This window comes from Crocuta crocuta, unplaced genomic scaffold (genome assembly GCF_008692635.1).
Source record: "Crocuta crocuta isolate KB4526 unplaced genomic scaffold, BGI_CrCroc_1.0 scaffold193, whole genome shotgun sequence".
NCBI classification, from domain to species: Eukaryota; Metazoa; Chordata; class Mammalia; order Carnivora; family Hyaenidae; genus Crocuta; species Crocuta crocuta.
This window is the reverse complement of record NW_027529624.1, coordinates 999,025-1,020,712: the sequence shown is the minus strand read 5'-3', so window position 1 is coordinate 1,020,712 and position 21,688 is coordinate 999,025.

The window sequence follows — 21,688 nt, the reverse complement described above, 5'->3', positions numbered from 1 at the left end:
CTCCATCACACAGGTAGTAGGCACAGGGCCTGGGTCCCCCCATGCCTTCAGGGAGCCAGAAAAATATTTTTTATTTTTTAAAACTCAAAGAAAAACTATCTGAACTTTTAAGATTGCATAAAATGTTTTAATTTGTTTCTTACATCAGAAAAAAATGACTTAGGGCCTTTAAAAATCCATTACATTGTTTTCATATGCTTTTATGAAGGAAGGTGCTCAACAAAACAAGAGTGTATCAGACTCACAGACATCATAACATGGCCTTGAATGAGGAGACTTCATAACAGTGATGGTTAGAAGCCATGTCCCTTAGATCAGCTGCAGAGATTTTGAGAAAGCTGAGCAAAGGGCTGGAGGCCTTAGGAGCTCCCCTCCTCTAGAAATTTCCTAGGGTCTCCACCACCTAGGTATCGAGCCCAGCCTCTCCTGGGGGTCCCTAGCATTCTTTTTTCTGCACTGGAAATGGAGGATACAACCATTGAAGAAGAAAGGCAGAGGCAGGGGCAGAACTAAGAGATCTAGAAACCTCAGGGGATTCTCAGACACAGGGCCAGCCTAGCCATCAGTTTACTGTTCAGATTAAATGAGATATCTGTAATTCACAGGTTCAAAAATGAAGGTCTGAGGTCAGAAGCATGCAGAGTATTAGCTTGAGTCTTAACACTGGGAAGAAAATAGGAGCAAAGGCAAGCCCACCCCTAAGTGAGGGCCCCCTGGCTTGGTAGAAGACCATTGGACCCGAGGAGGAGCACGGCAGCAGAGGGGGATGGGTGGCGAGCACAGAAATGAAAAAGGACAGGGGCACCTGGGTGGCTCAGTCGGTTAAGTGTCCAACTTTGGCTCAGGTCATGATCTCACGGTTCATGGGTTTGAGCCCCGCGTCGGGCTCTGTGCGACAGCCAGCTCAGAACCTGGAGCCCGCTTCGGATTCTGTGTCTCCCCCTCTCTCTGACCCTCCCCTGCTCACGCTGCCTCTCTCTCTCTCTCTCTCTCAGAAATAAATAAAACATTAAAAAAAAGAAATGAAAAAGGGCAAAACGGGTCAGGTAGGGAGAAAGAGGGAGAGCATCAGGGTCTCTGCCTGTGCCTGGAAGGCAGACCAAAGGCCACTGTGTAGGTGAGCATCTTATATCAACTAAACAGAGGAGACACCTTAGCTATTTATGTCCATGTGGCGCCTACATGTTGTCCATTGTCATTCAGAAGAAAGTCACCTGCCTGTGACCTGAGATTTATCTGAGTCCCATCAAACTTTTCTTGAAGCATACCTCCATTTTTCTCAATGACCCAGGAAACATATAAACCCCACTGAAGCCAAGGATGTGAGAGGGAAAGCCCCCAGAAATGACCCATAGGAAAAACTGGGCAATGGGAAAACATACTTCTGTTAAAAAATAATAATAATAATAACATATGCCCCAAACGAGTACAGTCTCCTTATCTATTACAGTTAAGAGTTTGGTAACCACAGTGAGAAGACCAAATATTCAGTTCTCCTTGAGCGGTTCTGTCTTGTCATCACTCAGTCACCCACCACACGTGCCACAACGCACGTGTGTGTATACTATGCACATATGACATGAAGGCCAGTTGGTCGGTGTTACTAAAGGAAGCTTGGTTCTCTCAGCTGCTCCTAAACCCTTGCCTTTTACAACCATTCAGTTAACCAGATATGTTTGGATGCCTGCTGAGTGCCAGGCACCGGCCCAGTTGCTGAGGCCAGCTGCTGAGATAAGCAGACTCCAGCCCTGTCCTCAGGGGTAAGGAGACCACAGGCATAGTCCCAGAGCTCACGTTCTCACCAACAGCCACGCTTTGGAAGCCGACTCCAAGTAAGTCTGTACACCAAGTGCCTGACACATGGCATAGGTCACGTGATCCTCACAGCATCCCTGCTGGAAGGGGCTGTCTATCTTTAAAGGAGAAATTGAGCCTCAGAGAGGCTCAAGATGGAGGCTCTGGACAATGACAAACTCATGGAGAAGTGGCTGTATCTTGTTCTTCCTGAAGGAGACTCAAAGAATTAAAAGGTCATTTTTCCCCCTTTCTGAGCAAATAGCCAAGGAGAAAATCAAACATAATTTCCCTGTTTGTTTGTCTGTTTTGTTTGAAGAAAGGCTTAAAGAGATGAGGTAATTTTAGTGCCTGAAGAAGATAGAGGGGAGGTGCACAAAATGGGGTGCTCTGTGGCTCCCCTGAGATGGGGGAAGGACAGTGGTTTGAGAGCCTCTGAGGCTGGAGATATGCAGCACCAGACGGGAGAGGTGTTGACTGAGGGGTGCGCTAGGGAAAATGTGAGGAAAACACAAGACACCCCCCTCTCCCCGGCTGACCAGGATCGGAATGGAGGGAGCTGGGAGGCTTCCTTCAAAATGGCGCTTGTAGACCACGAGCAAGGATTTTCTCCACAGTGGGCCCATCACTAGACATTCCCAGGGCTTCCTTATGTTCCCAAGAAAGAGAAGAAAAAACCCTCACCACCACTCGTCCAAAAAAGACATAACTAAGAACGGGCTTCCCGGCAGCCCTGGCAGGTGCAGAGCCAACCCAGACTTCCTTGCTCTCGAAAAAATAAAGAAAACGTGACCCTGCTCACACCCAAGTGTCTCGGAACAAATCCACACAGGTCCCAGCTGGTGAGCGGCAATGCTGGGAATTTAACGTGCCTCCTCCTCCCCCAAAAGAGCAAAGGGGCTTCCACGGCCTCCACCCCAACAGAGCATCTATTCCTTTCCGCTAAAAGCATCATTTCTGGCTCCAGTTAGCGGAGGCCCGATGCAGCTGGCCCGAGTGCAATAATTAACTCAACTGCGCCTGAAAGATGATAACAATAATTTATATTTCTCCACCGCCCCCCATCCCCCCACGAGCTTTCCAAATTTTATGGCCATGACTCACCTCCGCTACTGCTGTGGGGCAGCTCAGCGGCAGCGGACGCGCTCACAGCACACCGAATTTAGGCAGAACATGAAAGAAAAACACCCCGGCTAATTATAAGAGGATCGCTCCCTGTCACGCGGACTCCAGCTGACTTCATGCCTGGGCGGCAGAAATGCGATAAAACTCCCAAGTTGGTCCTTATATTTTTCAGAGTCGGATTGCTCAGCCATGATCTCACAGTCGTGCGCCCCAGCCGGTGGCCCTGAGCCAGTCTTTGAAATATGACCTAAGAGGGGGCTGGTGACGGAGTGGCCATTTCTGGTTTGGTTTTCCTATGAGGTCTCGGCCTCTTAGGCTGCCCAGAAAGGCCTCCCTACCAGCAGTTGCTTGCTTGACCCACCTGACAGCCCCATAGCGGAACCAATAGCTTCTCAAGACAGTCCACCCTTTCTCAACTGCTACAGAAATTCCCTCCGCACTAGCCATTTGGCACTTAGCCACCCTTGCTCCTGTGTTGCCTTCAACCCCATTCAATCAGCAAATGTCTGCTTGGAGGCAAGAGAGCATCGTGCCTGAGAACGCAGCATTTGGATTAAGACTATGGATTTGTGGGGATGAGCGCTGGGTGTTATATGGAAACCAACTTGAAAAAAAACTATTAAAAAAAAAAAAAAAAAAAAGACCCTGGGTTTGTATTCCACATCTCGCCATTACTAGCTGTGGGAACTTGGGCAGGGAATTTAACCTGAGCCTCATTTCCTCATTTGTCACTGGGAGGAAATCTCACATATCCCGTGTGGGATGTGCTACGGGGATCCGCGCCTGACAGTGGTGAATGTGACAAATTGTGGATTATACCCCAACACTATCAATGGCCATCTTCCCAGTGGGGTGGACACCCATATAAGAAGGCTTCCAATTTCAGAGAGACTGGCATGCTCTGGTTTGGTGGTCCAGGTAACTGATGGTTTCTGATGGTTCCAAGCTTTGGGATCCTGAAATTGCTTTTGGAAGCCAGTCTGGTGATTCTTAGCAATCTGTGTGTGACCAAAACATTTTATGAAGATAATTTCAGAAAAAAAGGAGTGGATCCTGGCATCAGCTCATACTCCCAAAATCTATAATTTTCCTTCAGAAGGTAGTATAGAAAGCTCTGTAACCTAGCTTCCCAGGTTTTCCCAGCTCAGCCTGATGAGTTTTAAGAGTTCACGGGGCTTCCTGGTCGGGAGATGAAGTGAACACTGGGTTGAGAGCCAGGACCTCTGGTTCAAGTCCCAGCTCTGCCACTTTCTGACTGTGTGAACTTCGGGAAGTTGCTCACCCTCTCTGCGCCTGTGTTCCTTTATCTGTCTACAAGCTTATCAAAGTTTATCTTCCACGGCACATGTGAACATCGAATGCAAAAATGGAAGAAAAAGCATATTGTGTCATGCCAAGTGTTAGAAACAAAATGACCACAAGTACCTACTCCTCTGCATATCTCAATGAAAATCAACCATGTGTACCAGCACTGGATTAAAGATACCAGAAAGGAGCATTTTAGGGCTCCACCCCCAAGAATCTCTCAGGCGGCATGAGAAACTTATCCCAGAAACATCTAAGCCCTACCAAGTCACCTCATAAAAAAATGGCCTCGGGCTAGCCAGAAATGACACTCCATGCCTTTCATGGGTACAAAACCCTCCCTACAATTTCTGCAAGTTGCTGATAGGTGAGCTCTTCCTGCTGCTTTGGCCTGCCCACTCCTGGGCCGCCCAGGACGCCCTGGGTCCTTGAGGGAGCACCTTTCCCAGTTCCACAGAAACGCCTCTTGCCTCTAGAATTTCGTCTTGACTGAAGATTTGGAAGATCGTGGGCAGAGGAAACAATGTGTGAGGTGGGTAGGCCGTTCTGCTTGCCCTTCTGTATTCCCCCTGCTACAACCACAGTCATCTCCTCGCGTTATAACAAGTGTCCCACCAGCCTCAGCCCTCCTGGGCTCAGCATCTGCTGCTGAAGAAGATACCAAGACATATTTTCAACAAACAGGTTTTACCTGGTAGGAATTCTCATGTCAGAATCTCAGCAGGTGACCCCCAGATCCACTGGAGTGTGGATGCATCAGCCCGGGATTGGGAATCCCGGTGGGAACAGGAACAGCACCCAGTCCAGCCTCCTTGGAAGCACCAACTCTCGGGGCGCCTGGGTGGCTTCGTCGGTTAAGCGTCCGACTTTCGCACAGGTCATGTGCCCGCGGTTCGTGGGTTCGAGCCCCGCGTCGGGCTCTGTGCTGACTGCCAGCTCGGAGCCTGGAGCCTGTTTCAGTCTGTGACTCCCTCTCTCTCTGACCCTCCCCTGCTCACGCTGTCTCTCTCTCTCTCCTAGAAATAAATAAAAACATTTAAAAAGAAAAAGAAAAAGAAAAGGAACTCTCTATGGGGGAGAGCCTGGATCTACTAAGGTTTGCAGCCGGGCTTACAGTTAGGGCCTCAGCAAACTCAGGGTTGCTCTGTCTTGTTTTGTTCTGTGAACATTTATTTCTGTAGAGACCTATCCTGGAGGGGTTCAAGTCCGAATGAACCCCGGACCTGACACCATGCTACCTTCATCCCTATCTGCGACACCATCAGCAGCACCTCATTTTGACATCCCTTCTCTGAGAACCCTAAAAATGACAGAGTCAAAAGAACCATGTGCTCCCCACCGTCCATGAAATCAGCATTCCTAAGGCTTGAGCAGAAGTGGTACCCCCTTGATAGGCATGCCTCAGGAAGCCCTCTCCAGCACAGCTCCTATGCACGGGGGGCATGTGGAGACCTGACTACAAGGGGAAAAAAATTAAAAAGCACCAAAAAATTTTCATTTAGGGAGGTTGAGTTTTTAATGGAAAATTCTTAACCTTTTGGCTAAACTACATAAATTGATTGCAAATGCCCTATTCGGAAAAAAAAAAAAAATCTATGGAGAACCAGTACATATTTCTATCCCCAATATGCTGCTTCAGCCACCCTGTCAGGTCACATTGGACCAAATAAGGAGAAAAAGAAATACAACATCTTTGGAAAGAAAGCTGAGAAGGCAAGGGGAGCCTGGGGTGGGGGGTGGGAGGGAAAGTCTGAGGTAGAGGGAGAAAACTGGGGAAAATTGGAAGTGACAGAAGTTTCCAAAGAAAGAGATTAAGATAACAGAAGCCAATGCCAGGGCCGGTATGACAGCGAATGAGGTGGCCAGGCTGATGAGCAGGGAACAGATCCCTGGTCCTCTCCTGGAGGGAAGATGTGCTGATAGAGAGCGATGGCTGCTCCAAGGATTAAAGATGAATCTTGAGGTGTGAAGAACTAGTGAGGAGAACGAAGTATCAGAGGCTCTGTTTCTGGCAATACCCAGTGGTGAGAGGGATGTCTGGAAATGTGGTAGCCAGATGTGGTGGCCAAATCCCCACGAGGAGAGGGGAAGTTGAATGTCAGCCTCAGCCGGCCATGCTTTTCCCTTGTCCGTGAGTAGGATTTCTACTTGGGTCTGCCCTTTGAGGGGTGGGCCTCTGTCCATCTGCTCCTCTGGCCAGTGGTGTGTAGGCCCTGGCCGTCTGTAAAGCCAGTGGGAGCAGATCTGCTGGCAATCTAGAATAAAATCAAAGAACAGATGAAAGGGATGACGCTGGCCAAGTGGACAACCAGACATCTGGGGCTCTCTGCCCCGCACACCCTGACATGGGGCCCCTGGGACACCAGGACCCGCTCCAGAGCTCACCTGCTGGGCACTTTCTGGGCAGGCCTGGCCCAGCAGAACGTCCAGGTGAAAAGGCATAGGGCCAGACCCCTCCCCCCGAGTTAGGAAAAAGACTGCTGGATCTACAGATTGTTCCACGCTGGCCAAGCTTCTCAACCCGTTTCCCTCAAATTTCATCTCATTCATCCATTTCTTCATTCCTTCACTCATTCAACATACAGAGCAGACGCTGCTTCAGATTGCAGGCTCCGGAGCCAGGTTAAAACTGACTTTCCCCACAGTTCTCCTTGCTAGCTGTGTGCCCGTGGACAGGTCACACCACCTCTCTGTCTCCGTTCTCTCCTCTGTTGCAGGGAGATAATCAAAAAGTATCTCAATGAATCATTGTAAGGATTAGATGAGATAATGTAGTCTGTGCAAAGCTTGAACAGGGTCAATACTTAGTAAACTGTAACTTTTATCATAATAATAATAATAATTGTATAATTATATAATATATTATTATATATTATAATATTATATATTATTATTACTTCCGCTAATTAATTCATTCATGTAGGAGTTGGGGGTGTTTATTCCTCACTCATGATGATTCTTTCCACATAGGAAATATCCTACGTCCCTCTTTTACTCTCTGTCCCCTCATTCACTGACCCTCCAGGGGAGAAAGTGATATTTTTATTCTGGTGAGTTTGGAAAGAGAAATCAGGCACCTGCCTCCCCAGCTCCTTTCTTTTTTCTTTCTCTTGAGAGTGAGCCTGTCTGCAGAGACCATGTTCCTCATTCCCCTCTGTACAGGACATTTCACAAGGAACCGTCCAGAGCTGCAATGACTGAGGAAGGTAAGATTGAGGGCTCAGTAGCAAAAAAGTGTACCGGTCCACAAATACAAGCTACGTTTTACACTTAATCAGTAACAAAGATGGTATCCAAGTTCTGTCTCTAAGTCTTGTTTTCCTTCTTGATCAGTCCGTAACTGGTGAAAAAGAGAGGTGCTAATTATGGGGTGTCCCTCAAACCCCAACAATTATAAGTAACTATTCGCATATCCATAGCTGAGATTTGACCCCACAGGTTCAGCAAAACAGTTCAAAGGCAGCATTGAATTCAAATCTACAGATTTTTTTCTTCCCTTGAATCCCACCGGCATCCCCATCAACATTCCAGATACTCGATGACCCTGTAATTTCCAACAGAAATTTACAGTTTCACTATAGAAAAGACCCAAAGAGGGTTCCTGGCCCATTTACCCTTCTCAACCCATTTCCCTCCCTTGGGGCCAAGGTTAGCAGTTTTCATTACCATTGCTTGCTTTTTTGTTTAGATCATCCTTCCCTGCTGAATTCCAGATCCTTATCCAGGCCCTGGTGCAGGAAAGGACTTCTTTTATGTGGTTTTTCTTTTTATGGGCTTCTAGGGCTGAGCTACCTTTGGTAAACTAAGAGCGCCTTTGGCTCCCTGGTGATCAGGAGGGTTTCGTTTGTGTAGGCCGACTCTTGTTTGGGAACGGTGATTGCAAGCAGAGAGATGCTGAGATTAGGGGCACCAGAGCATTCCAGCTCAATAAATCAATCCCCTTTTAATTGTGTCCCTGTCAGTCAACATTCTTCCATAGACTGGAGGGCAAGAAGCTTGTTAGCAGAGTGATTCCTCACCGCCCTTTGTGTGCTGATTGATTGTCAATCAGATTAAGCCACAGCCAAGAGAGGCTGTTTCAGGGGCTACTGTGTGCGTGTTTCCCGTCATAAGAAAGAAGCCAAATGGAACGTCACTATTCTTGGCTCCGACTGGGAGCTTCTGAAAAATTCCAACCTGGGTTTTAATCTCTGTGCAGACAACCAAATTCTTTTTATTTTTTTAAAATTTTTTAATGTTTTATTTATTTCTAGGAGAGAGAGAGAGAGAGAGAGCGTGAGCAGGGGAGGGTCAGAGAGAGAGGGAGTCACAGACTCTGAAACAGGCTCCAGGCTCTGAGCTGGCAGTCAGCACAGAGCCCGATGCGGGGCTCGAACCCACGAACCGCGAGATCATGACCTAAGCGAAAGTCGGACGCTTAACCGACTAAGCCACCCAGGCGCCCCGCAGACAACCAAATTCTAACTCCAGTCGGTGTTGGATAATCTGAATGCCTTTATGTTAAAAATTATTAAATCATTGGCTGCCTGTTCCAAGTAGCCTCCAAAGGCCATTAGACAATAGAGCCTCTATCTGACAATTGCACTTCTCTTTCCTCCTGTGAGAGCTGTTCCTGCCTCTCTTGTTCTTCCAGCAACGTGTTGTCAATAGGTTCACACCCACAAGATGAATGAAAAGCTTAGTCATATTATTGGTCTTAACCAAATTATTCACAACAGCTAAAGGTTTCAGGATACTGAACAGTATTTGGTCCATTGTTTTGTTTTGTTTCTCAGATTTTAACGTGCATGAGAATCACTTGAGAGTCTTGTGAAAATGTGGATTCTGATTCAGGACGTCTGGGAAGGACCCCAAAAATCTTTTGTAGCAAGCTCCCATCATCTGGGAGCTGATGCTGACGCTTCCGGTCCGTGGACTAGACACTGAGTAGTAAGGACCTAGACTTAATTCATACTACATTCATCTGGATTATGTTCAAGATCATTAACATTGTCTCCTTAGTCAAGGCTCTGTAGCCTTGCAGACTTGGACAAGATATTTAAACTTGATGATGAGCCCACTTTCCCCATCAGCATTTCAGGAGACGATGCTTGAAAGTACTTAGAACAGTTCCTAGCCCTGAGTATGTATTTAATAAATGGTACCACTTATCAGTATCAGCATTCATATGAGGACTGGGCAAAGTACAGCCCACGGCCAAATCTGTCCTGCTCCCAGTTTTTGGAAATAGTTTCCTCAGAACTCAGCCACAGTCATGTACTCAGGCCTATGTATGGCTGCTTTTGCACTACAACAGAAACCTTGAGAAGTAGAAGGGAGACCATACGGAACACAAAACCCAACACACTTACTATGGGGCCCTTCACAGGAAAAGTTTTCTGATCTATCTCATTTTATTCCAAACTAAAAATTTAGTGAGCACCTATTACGTACCAGGTAGCAAGCTGCACCCCGCCAATAATAAAAAGTTTCTTCCCCTGAAAGATCTCAGCATGGAATAGTATTTCATTAATCCCTGTGATATCCCCCTACACACTCACCTCCAGTCTTATTAACCTAAAACTCCAGATCACGGGGATGCCTGGGTGGCTCAGTCAAGGTTAAGTGCCCACCTCTTGATTTTCAGCTCAGGTCAGGATCTTATGGTTCCTGAGTTTGAGCCCCACTTCGGCCTCTGTGCTGACAGTGTGGAGCCTGCTTGGGATTCCCTCTCTCCCTCTGTCTCTGCCCCTCCCTGCTCACACTGTCTGTCTCTCTCAAAATAAATAAACACATTTTTTTAAATTGTTTTTTTTAACTTAAAATTTGTTTTTAATTTTTAAAAATGGAGATCATGACTGCAGTTCCTTCAGAGTGTTTGGTGTGTGAACTTACTGAGTTAATGTATTGACTTCTTAGAACAATACCATAACATGTTAAGGGTTCAGTAAATATTAGCCATTGTTATCATTATCCTTACAGGTGTTTTTATTTACATTTTACACCCATGAGAGAATATTATCATTGCCATTTTACAGATCTACAAACCATGAGCAGTGGGGATACTTGGTCTTATTAACTGAAAGCTTCCCTAGGTAGCTGGACCACAAATACTTACCCATCATTCTGTCCCCAGTTCGCTCCTACAGTCTGGACAGTCCTCAAGTTTGACGTAGTAATGATAATAAAAGTAAAACCAATAGCTAATGCCTACTGAGGGCTAATTATAGGCACCATGTGGAGGGCACGACCACAATCATTCACCAGCTATGCAGTAGGCAACCTCTGTTTTCTGTATACACACACCTAAGGGGTGCCTTCAGAAGGCATTGTCTCATAGTTAATAAGTGACAGAGTCAGGATTCGAACCTAGTTCTGCTGACCCCAAGACTCACAAAACAGCCCTATACTGTGAATACCAGTGACCAGTGTGCTTTCAATGAACATTTGAGGTATTCTTACAAATGGCACATATCATTGGGCCAGTGCCAGGCAACAAACCATTTATCAGCATCAACATCACACTCGATGGATCTGCAAAAAGTTCCCAGGTCCTTCATTTGCCAGCAACAGATGAATCAATCACAGCATTCTTTGGACATCTGCTCCCAAACCAGAACAAACCAGAAACCAAAGGTAGAGGATGGCCAAAGCTACTCAGCAGGGTGTGTGGCCCAAGGTGAGAAGCAGGCAGAGGCTGTGGTTTCTGATCCTGGTTAATGAACACACCTTTACCTAAAGCCTGGGCCTTGCCCTCGTGAACACGCAATTAATGGTAACTGTGCGGGTTGCATGATGGCAAGTTTCAAAGCCAGAGAGAATGGCACTAAGACCTCAGGCAAGTTCTCTCTTGGGACCCTGGTTCCTCTTCGGTACAATGAGATCCATGGCACTGCCAATTTTGTAGCATCATTGTGACGATCAATTGACATGAGGGATGTGACATGTGTACCAGGGACAGTACGACCATGTAAGCCCACAATAAGTGCCATTTATTCTTCTTTTCAGGACCCAGCACAGCCATACCCCCTGGTAGGCCAGCACCGAATGTTGCTTTAAACTCCCCAATGGAAATCTGACTGGAGACATAGACAAGTTCTTCCCATCCTGAATCAAGCCTTTAAATCTTTTTATGAATGTTTTGCTTTGTCTGATTTTATGGCAAGAGAAAGTAGGTTTCCTCTAAGGGACAGTAAATTAAAAATATGTTGTTGCCTGTAACGCAAATGCTTGACTCACCTCTTCCTCCATTGACTTACATTCTCACTTAGACATGCTTTCCTTTCATTGCTGATTGATCTTGATCCCATCAGCAAATCTTTACTGGGCACTGTTGAGACACTGAGTGTGCCTAGCACTGTGCTCCGTGCTGCAGATACACAATCAAACAAAGCAGACAGCAGGCTACTCCCACAGAGTTGACATCCTTACAGGAAAGACAGACAACAAACATGTGAACAAGTAAATAAATCACACAGCTTCTCCTGGTGGTTAGCGCTCTCGGGAAAATAAAGCACGTTTGTGCAATAGCAGCTGGGGGAGGGGGAGTGGTTAGATTGTGTGGTCATGGAGACTCTGAATCATAGGGAGAAGCAGGACGTGGAAATATAAGAAACAGCCTTCCAGGCCACCAGAATGGCCAGAGCAGAGACCGTGGGGTGGGGAAGAACTCGGTCTGTTCCAGAAGCACACAGGTGAGATGGGGTAGCAGAGGTGGACTAGGCATGAGAGGCAGGGGTGCGGTCTCAGAGACCACTGGGGCTGTGGGAAAGAGTATTGCTCCAGATGTAATGAGAAACCTCTTGAGGATTTAAAGTAGGAGAGGGGTGTGCCCAGATTTTGCTTTTAGAGCGATCAGTTTGGTCCTATACAGAAATAGTTCGTTCTGTTTTCTAAATCCATGATCATCTGCCTTTGAGGAGCTCATGGCTGAGTGGACAAGAGCCATTAAGTGCTAAGTTTGTTGAAAAGGAGCAAGCACTGGGCACCATGGATGCACGGAGAAGAGGATCCTCACCCAGGCTAGGGTAGAACAAGACTAGAAAAATCTGTGAAGGAGATCTCGGATGAGTCCAAGAGCAGGGAAAAGGAGGCAGACAGATGAAGTGGAGGGGAGGCATCCCAGGCTAAGGGGTCAGCCCAAGCAAAGGCCAGGAAGGGAGAACAGCATAGCAGGTGTGGGACGTGAAAGGCAGGCCCATGTTGCTGAAGCGTGAAGTTCATGGCATGGAGGGGCGATAATATTTTCCAAACAAAAACTCAGGATATATGGCCCCAATGAGGTGGAATGTTCCAAATCAGGAATGTCTCAGAAAATACCAAGGATGACGTCACCAATATACTAGGTAGTTAGGGCCCACTCTACCACCTGCCTCTTCTACACACTCCTCTCCCTATATGCCCCTCGACTCCTTACTCAAAACCACCAGAAAGCAAAACTCACCATGTAAGGTTTTTAGAGACCTTTCACATTTACCCTAGTAGTATTTATAACCATGAAAAAAAAAAGCGCAAAATACATAAATAAATAAATAAATAAATCCTCCAATGGGAGAATGGTTAAATCAATTGTGGTACATTCAAATACACTCTGCCATCCTATTAGACTTTATTTCACAATAATACTATGAGAAAATCCTCACAACCGAAAATTATTTTAAGTTAAGCAAGTATATGCTATATATTCAGAGTGACTTCTATTTTTTCAAAAAAATAAGTCTTCATATATGTGGTGTGTCATAGAACATCATCACAGAACAAGTAAATAGAAATAAATCCTTAAGTTCTCTTATTTTTTCAGTCCTACTCCCATGCATTAGTCTGACTGATATTTCCACAGTGCATGTCTTATCCATCCTGCCTAAAACCCTTCAAGGTCCAAATAATTTTATCATGGAGCCCAAAGGCCAGTATCATGTGGCCCCTCTCCAAACCCTGCCCTTACTTGCCACTTCTCACCTTCAGGTCTTACCTACGCCATCCCTTCTCCTGAAATACCCTTCTCCGTTTCCTTTGTCTGCTTGACCAGCTCTGCTCATCCTTTAAGATACCACTTAGATGTTACTGACTGTAGGCAGCCTTCCTGACCACCACCATGGCCAACATCTCCCCTGTCTGCTCCCATCACACCCTGTGCTTTCCCCAGAGCACTTTTCACATTGTATTGTAATTGCTGGCTTACTCGTTTGCGTGCTTCACTGGAATGTAACCTCCATGACCATGATGGCTGAAACCATGTCAGTCTTATACATAGAAAAAAAGTCTGTGTCAGTTATTCATTGCGGTGTATCAAATTCCTCCAAAGTGTGGCAGCCTAAAACAACATTTATTATCTATGTCACACAGTTTCTGAGCATCAGGATACCCAGGAATGTGTTAACTATATGATTCCAGCTCAGAGTCTCTCATGAGGTTGTCATCCCCATGTCGGTGTGGGCTGCAGTCATCTGAAGGCTTGACTGGGGCTGGAGAATCCACTTCCAGGCTGGTTCACCCATGTGGCTGTTGGCAGAAGGCCTCAGATTTTCCACATTCATGTCTTCATTAGGTTGAGTGTCTTCATAACATGGCAGCTAGCTTCTCCCAGGGAGAGCAAATTAAGAGAGAAACCAGAGACAAAATAGAGATTCAACATCTGTTTCAGTCTCCATTTTATATATAAGAAAACACAGAAGTCAGGTACTGTGTCCAGGGTCACACAGCCGGTTAGCATCAGAGGCAAGATTTGAGCCAGGCAGCCTGGCTCCAGAGCTCTTGCTCCTAACCATTGTATAATACCGGCTCTCTAGGCAAATTAGTGCATATTTGCTGGATAAAAGAAACTATCTGCTAAGAGCCAGGTAATATATGCTTCCCTAAATTAGTTCATTTCGGCTCATCCCTACTATGAGCGAAGCGCTGTGCTAGACACTTCAGGAGACATTACAAGCACACGTGGCCCCCAAGAAAAATTCCAAGATTCCAGGACATTCATAGCTTGAAAGGAGAAGGGTAGCCAAAGTCCTTTGTCCTCAGAAAGCTGGTCTCCTGATTCAGCTTCACGGGAAGGGCCAGGTTTCTCCGTGGCGATCACCTGAACAAAAATTACCTCAGGCCCTTTGGGCCAGCAGCCCAGCATCACCACTGCTGACTAAGGCAGGCTGCTTGCCCCTTACCACCTCCACCCCAGGAGACGAGGCTGGGACCTGGGTTTCAGGTAAGGCTGACAGCTGCAGTTGGGACCTGATGATTTCACTGAAGAGCCATTCTCCAGCTGCCTTCCCCAGGCCGCAAGAGATCATGGAGGCAGACTGCTCAGCGGTGACATCACCACCATGGCGCCACACACAATGGCACCCTTGTAGGATGTAGCTTGTGATCTCATGGGTCCAGAAACACTGAGCCAGAGTCCTTGGCCCAGCCCGGCCCCACCCCAGGTGCAGCCCAATACAGCCTACAGGGTCCATGAGCTGGTATTAGTCTTCTCCTTTAAGCCTAAGCTAGGAATAAACAGAAGAAACCCGAGTGCCTTACTTCTCTCTCTTTGTTAGATCTTTCTCCACAGGCCTCCCTTTTCCCCCAGGGCAGAGTTGTCCAGAAGACTCACTCTTTCCACAACTAGCCTCTGGTAAGTGCTGTTTCTTTAAGAAAATAAATATCCATGGTACAGATACCGCCTGTGTTGTTCTCCTCCCTGTAAAACGGCCTGTGAAATGCGTAACATTGTTGCAGTCAGTCCTGCCGGGCCTCAAACAGAGGATGGTTTGAACTGGGGGATGGGAGGGTGGATGAAGAGACAACGGGCTGCTGCAAGGAGCTACTTCAAGGACCAGTGGTTCTTGAGCCTCCAGAAAGTCAGGAGCCTGGTGCAGGCCGACAGTGAACAGAGAGAGCCTTGCTCAGTGAAGAATCAGGCCTCAGACAGAGGCAAGGAAAGCAGCACCAAACTCAGCTCCATTATCTATTCATTCATTCATCAGACATTTATTTCACACTTACTAGTTGCCCTGCACAATCCTAAGGGAAATGAGACAATGGAGCAGCTACTTAGAGTCTCTGCTTGCAGAGCCACAGGTCAAGGCAAAAACAGACAAGCAGGCAGACAGTTACAGCACAGAAGCATTTCCCTGGACTCGGGAAACCGCAGAAGGCTTCCTGGAAGATGTGACACCAAAGCTTAGACCTAGAGGAAGGGTCTCAGTAAGCACAGGCGTTCCATACCTCACAATAGGACAGGCTGCCAATGGCAAACACATGCCACGCACGCTACAGCTCCCCTTTCCTGCTCCCGTGAAAGAGACGATACATCAGGGGCGCCTGGGTGGCTTAGTCGGTTAAGCATCCAACTTTCGCTTAGGTCATGACCTCATGGTTCGTGGGTTCGAGCCCCGCGTCGGGCTCTGTGCTGACTGCCAGCTCAGAGCCTGGAGCCTGTTTCAGTCTGTGACTCCCTCTCTCTCTGACCCTCCCCTGCTCACGCTGTCTCTCTCTCTCTCTCTCTCCTAGAAATAAATAAAACATTTAAAAAAAAAAGTAAAAGCTTTAAAAAAAAAAAAAAAAAAAGTAAAAGCTTTAAAAAAAAAAAAATAAAGACATGATATATCAATCCTGGCTCTCTGCCCCTGAGCCAAGGCATGGCCTCCGAATCCTTTTCAACACGGAACTCCAGGCAGCCACTACCAATCACTCAGACATGGCATGGGAGAGGAGTGCGTGGGTGGCTCAGGCTGTTAAGCGTCTGACTCTTGATTTCAGCTCAGGTCTTGATCTCAGGGTTATGAGTTCAAACCCCGTGTTAGGCTTCATTTCTTTTTAAAAAAAGAAAGAAAAAGAAATTTCATGGGAGCCCTCACTTGTGTAGGGGAGAGAAAGCTGGACCTAGAGTCAAAGGATCCAGACTGTAGGTGACCCTATGGGAGCTGTGGGCCATGAAAGCTACAGAAAGGGGCTCCCCGCAGAGCCAGGAGGGAGAAGTCAAGGAGGATGGTAAACTCTGCCGCTGGGTTCAACATCAGCGTCTGAGGATGAAGAGAGGCAGAGATGAGGGAAGAGTCACAGGACCAGATGATTGTCAGGATGTGGAGCTGTGGGTCAGGGCTCAGTGCGAAGGCTGTGACCAGGCGGGGGGGGGGGGGGGGGGGGGCGCATTTTNTATGCCGGGCTGCCACAGTCACAGCTCGGGGCTCGCGGGAGATAGGGGGTCAGCCCCACAGCATAAAGAAACCATACCTGACAGGAGATCCAGCTCCACCACAAGTCAGCTGGGTGACCTTGAGCAAGTTACTTCCCCTCTCTGAGTCTCAGGTTCCTCACCCATACAATGATGGTAACTACTCACCTCATCGGGCTGCTCCGAGCATCAGTCAAGACAAGGCTTTAACTGTGATAGGCTGTACAAATAGTGTCACAATTATTTACTAGCTGGGAAAGTTCCTTAACCCCTCAATGCCTCCGTTAGTTCACCTTCAAAAATAGGAGTGATAATACTCACTAACACTGATATTGCATTTGTTATATGGCAGGCATTCCAGCATTTTTCTGAAGACTTTACAGAGTTAATTCAGGTGCTCCTTACACCAGCCCTCTGAAGACATGCTCTTACTGTCCATAAGGCTCTGAGGCACAAAGAGGGGAAGTAACTTGCTCAAGGTCACACAGACGGTAATGAGCAAAGTCAGGACTCAAAGGCGGTACTTGGGGCTGCAGAGCCTGCATTAACAGCCACCGTAGGGCACAGGCATCTGAGGGCTGCCGCGTGGGCCAAATGGATTAACGCACAGAAAGCACCTGAAACATCACCTGGCCCCTGGAGAGCACTAAATAGTCTTAGCTATTCTTAGGATTACTAGCTGGGAAGTCAAAGACATCCTTTATTTCGGGGACAGGTTTTCATCATCGGACTTTTGGCAGAGTTTCTGGAGCTGAGGTATTTTTGGAAGTTGGAAGCATTGGAGGAAGGTGAAGGAAGGTGAGGCTGGTCTTCCAAGAAAAGTGCCATCTTGCTCGGCAGGAGAAGAGAAACTGGAATCAGCCACTCATTCCTAAGATAGAATAAGGGTCAAGGCTTAGTAGATTTGTTCTGACCCCACCAGGGCATTAAAATCCCCTGTGCATGGATTTTTTTCATGCTGAAGGCCAGACCCCATGCCTGACTTCTTGAATTTCCGGGACTGATCTCCAATATGGATTTTTTTTTTTTTTTAATTTCAAGCAATTATAATGTGCAGTAATGTGCTGACTGGAAAGGACAGTTATTTCAAGGCGTTTGAGGTCTGGAGCCTGAGCCTCATCTCATCTCGGTCTGTACAGAGATGATCTACAATTAGACCAAAAGCAAGGTCTTTGGTCAAAATCCAACAACAATGTGGTCGCTGGCACAGAATTGAAAGACACACTAGCCATCCATCTATCTCCTCCATCAACAGAACCACGTGCTGAAATGAAAGACAAAAGACAGAGAGGCTTCAGATGCTCTAGAATGCACTAGAAAGTACTAGAAATGACAATCCTCTCGAAAGATGCACAAGAATGGATGTAAGTCTTCACAACATGAGGTCCAGCAGCTTCTCTGTGCTCCTCCTCCACACCTTCCCTCCCTGCTCCAAACTGCAGCTGTTCTGTAAGCCAACAGCACCCTTGGGCTGTGGGGCTGCCCACCTCCCAATTTCCAGCCACCACCTCAACAGGGGGTGGCAAAGCCTGAACAGCCCAGCAAGTCAGCCAACCATTAAGAAGGGCTTTTGTTTCCATGCATGGGTCCCCGTCCTTGAGCAGTAGAATCAGGCAGGAGGAACCTCAACCGGCTGAGGAAATGGGCTCGAGCATGGAAGACAGGGCTGGTGCCGGGCCCAGCTCACCCTGGGGCTTTATTTTCTCTAGTTTCATTCACTCCCAATATTTCCCATCTTCACTTAGGCTTCCAACCTCACAGTAAGAATAGCTTAGAGTTCCGTGATCTGTGACCAGTTCTCTTGGGGTTCAGATCTGCTCCAGATCTCAGCTCCCACTGGTTGAATCCTTTAGCCCTTTCAAGGGCTTTTTTGGGAAGGTCTCTTTCAGGAGCCACTTAAAGTATTTCGAGTACAAAGCAAATTAAAGCTGGGGACTGGTTATAAAGGCATTGGAGGGCCGGAAGAGCAAAGGGGAGCAGAGAACTGTTACTTAGGGATCAGGAAGCTGTGGCTAACCCTGGAATGGACTCACAACCCCACCAAAAATACCAGTGGCATCACCGCTGGCCGTAGTCAGTGGCCTCAGGAGCCGACTGCTGCTGCTGGAGCAGACAGATGTGCTTCTCCTGACTCCTGGTTTCCCACCAAGTGGCAGATCCCAACAGGAAGCCAGAAGTAGCAACGGACTCTAGGGAAAGGGATTGTTAGGGTTCCGGTGCTAGTGTACAGAAGAGACCATAGAAGGATTAGCTGGAAGCTGACAGTCAATAGATACTGCTGGTGTGGATGCTATCATTACACCCATTTACAGATTGGATAACTGAGACTGAATCACACAACAGATAAGTGGCAAAACCAGGATTCAGACCATGTTTTACCAGCGTCTGACTCTTGATTTTAACTCAGGTCATAATCTCATGGTTCATGAACAAGCCCCACATTGACAGCACAGACCTGCTTGGGATTCTTCCTCCCTCTTTCTGCCCTTCCCTTTCTCTCTCTCTCTCTCTCTCTCAAAATAAAGAAAGAAACTTAACAACAACAACTCAGTCCTACCAGGCTCCACAGCATGCTGTCGTGCTTAGCCAATCGCATCTGCATTGGGAATGAGGAGGCTTCTGGGCAATCACTAGAAGGTGAGTTTCTCAGAGGCCATGTGTCCTACACATTGTACCCATTAGCGTTTTCTGCACAATAAATAATTTTGAAGCTCAGAGGCTCAAAACACAAAGTTTTATTTTTGCTCAGATGTCTAGAGGTGAGCTGAGTGGTCCCGCTGCACTTGACGAGCTTTGTCGTGAGTCCGTGGTCAGCCACGGTGGCGGGAGGCCATGCGGCTGACCGAGGCTGGACTTGCTTGTGTGTTCTGGAATCAGCTGGCTGTCATCTGGTCTGGAATGGCTTTAGCTTGGACAGATGAGCTCTTCTCCACCAGGAAGGAGATGCGTTCACATGGGAAGAGCACTGTTCTGAGAAAGAGAACAGACTACCAAGGCCATTCTGTAAAGGGCACAGGCACAGGGAAGTCATGCTGGGGACCACAGAAGCAGTGGCTCCCCCTACCCCCAGAGTCCCTCCCAGTACCCCCACAGGGCCTGCCAGGCTGTCTCTGGAGCACAGAGACTTTGTTCACTTCACTCACTGCTCTCTAACAGGGACACATGCCGGGGCTGGATGTTTGGACGTGTTCAGCGCTTGAAGCAAGCAGCTACGGGAAGGATAGCCCGCTGTCCGCGCATGCAGCGATCCACTCCTGGAGCTAAGTCTCCCGGCGTGAGCCAGGTGCTGGAGTGTGGTGAGCAGCTGCTTTCTGCGGGATGATGATTTGAAAAATTCCTCAAACTTAATATCACCATGGACTCCAGGATCTGAAAGACCCTCCTGGCCTCCGAGAGGAGAGAGAAAGTCTCTCACCACATGCCCTCCTTTGTTGCTGGAGTGGTAATGTTTGGGGAGAGCAGAGCAGACGAAGCACGTCACCTTTCTTTCCATGACATAGAGCGTCTAAGAATGTGCGGTTGCCCCAGCCGGGGATGAGGCGGACACCCCTCACCCCCCAGCACGTGCTGCTCAGCGAGCTCTCTGGCGAGGCAGCAGGGGGCTCTCGTGGGCGCGGGCAGAAGTGGCCCCCAGCTCCCCACCTGACTGTGGATGCAGAGGGCAGCTCATGCCTGCAGACGGACAGATCCCTGCCGCAGTCTCCGAACACAGGCGCGCGCACGTGCACGCACTTGGGCGTCCTGAAGTCAGCACATCTGGTGGGCCACCCCGACCGCCCCCATCCAAACCCATGTCCCTGCAGGCAGGTGTCACTGCTGGCACATGAAGACTGGAGAGGGCCCAGCCGGAGAACCCATGTTGGAGGCTGAGTTCCTGCATCTTGATTTCTGGTTTCACACGCACCCTGCCCCCTCACCCTCACCATCCACACCCAGCCCTGGTTCACCAGCTGGTATGGATGCATCTGCCGGCCCCAGTCCCTCACCGCCCCAACCAGAACCTTGGCCCTGGGGCTGTTTTCGTTTTCCACCAGCCACTCCATCCCCAGCCAGCATGCCCCCAGGGATTCCCATCTCGAAGCCCTAGCTCTCCCTATAGTCAAACACTCAGGACCCACTAGGGTGGGCTTTTGGGGGAACATTTGCACAATAAAAGACAGAGCCCTCCTGTGGCCTGGGGGAGGGGATTGTCCCCGCTGTGACCTCAGGGTATTTGCAGAGAGAGGGAAATGTCTTGTATTTCAGTTATGGTGGTAGTTAACCGAAATGTAAACAGTTGTCATAACTCATTACCTTGCAGCTCAAAAAAGGGTAAATTTTACTATGTATAACGTATACCTCAATAAATCTAACTATATGTCTATACCTATACCTGTATTTGTACCTATGTATCTATATCCTATTGATTGTATTTCTCCAGAAAACCCTGATCAATACACCAACATGAGGGAGTGAAGAGGGAAGCAAGAGGTCACCAAAAATGCCACTTCCAGCCTAAGATGCTCAGAATAAATGCAGAATCCCAAGAGAAGAGGGTAGAACAGAGAGGAGAAAGGAAAACCACAGGAGAGGGGGCTCCAGACACCCAAGAGAGTCCACATTGCCTAAGAAGCCATATGAGAGGAAGAAGAAATGTTGCGGCTTCCTCTGGACTCTGAGCAGTTACAGTCCCTGTGTTCTGGTGCTAGTGACACCTTTGCAGCCAGGGGTGGGTGTGAAAGCAGGGCTGCTGCTTACCCCAACGGGAGATAAGTCACGGAGTTCATCACTGTCACAGCAAAGGAAGAGAAAGGATTGAGCCGAGCAATCTTTCTGCCGCTACGCAAACCCTAATTCTACATCAGCACACTCCTGGCTGCCAGCCTCCACTATGCATAGCAGACAGCCCCTTGCGAGTGAGTGTGCTGATTCAAGAGCAGAAGGGTCTAGGGGAGAAACTTCAGTCCCAGAAGACAAATGATTGGGATGTTTGCAAACTCATCCCTGGTACCCAGTTCCTCCAGAAAGGGAAAGCAATCGTAAGGGACAGGGCTAAGAAAGAGAGGGAAGAGGGTGGATGGGTGGGGCAGGTTGATGGGACTCCAAGGCTAAGATCAGAGCTTCTCCGGGAAGAACTCTGCACCTCTGAGAACCCCGCCCCCCATAAAGGCTTTCCATGCCTTCTGATGGCTGAATTCTAGCCATCATTGCAAATCTTCATCTTCGCAGTCCATAAACAGTGAAAAAAAAAAAAAAGACTGAAGGTGAATTTCCAAACTCTGGCAGAATCTCTATCAGAAACAGAGGCAAGGGCTCCCCTGTACCTCACTAGTTCCTGCAGTTTTGTAAAATTTGGCA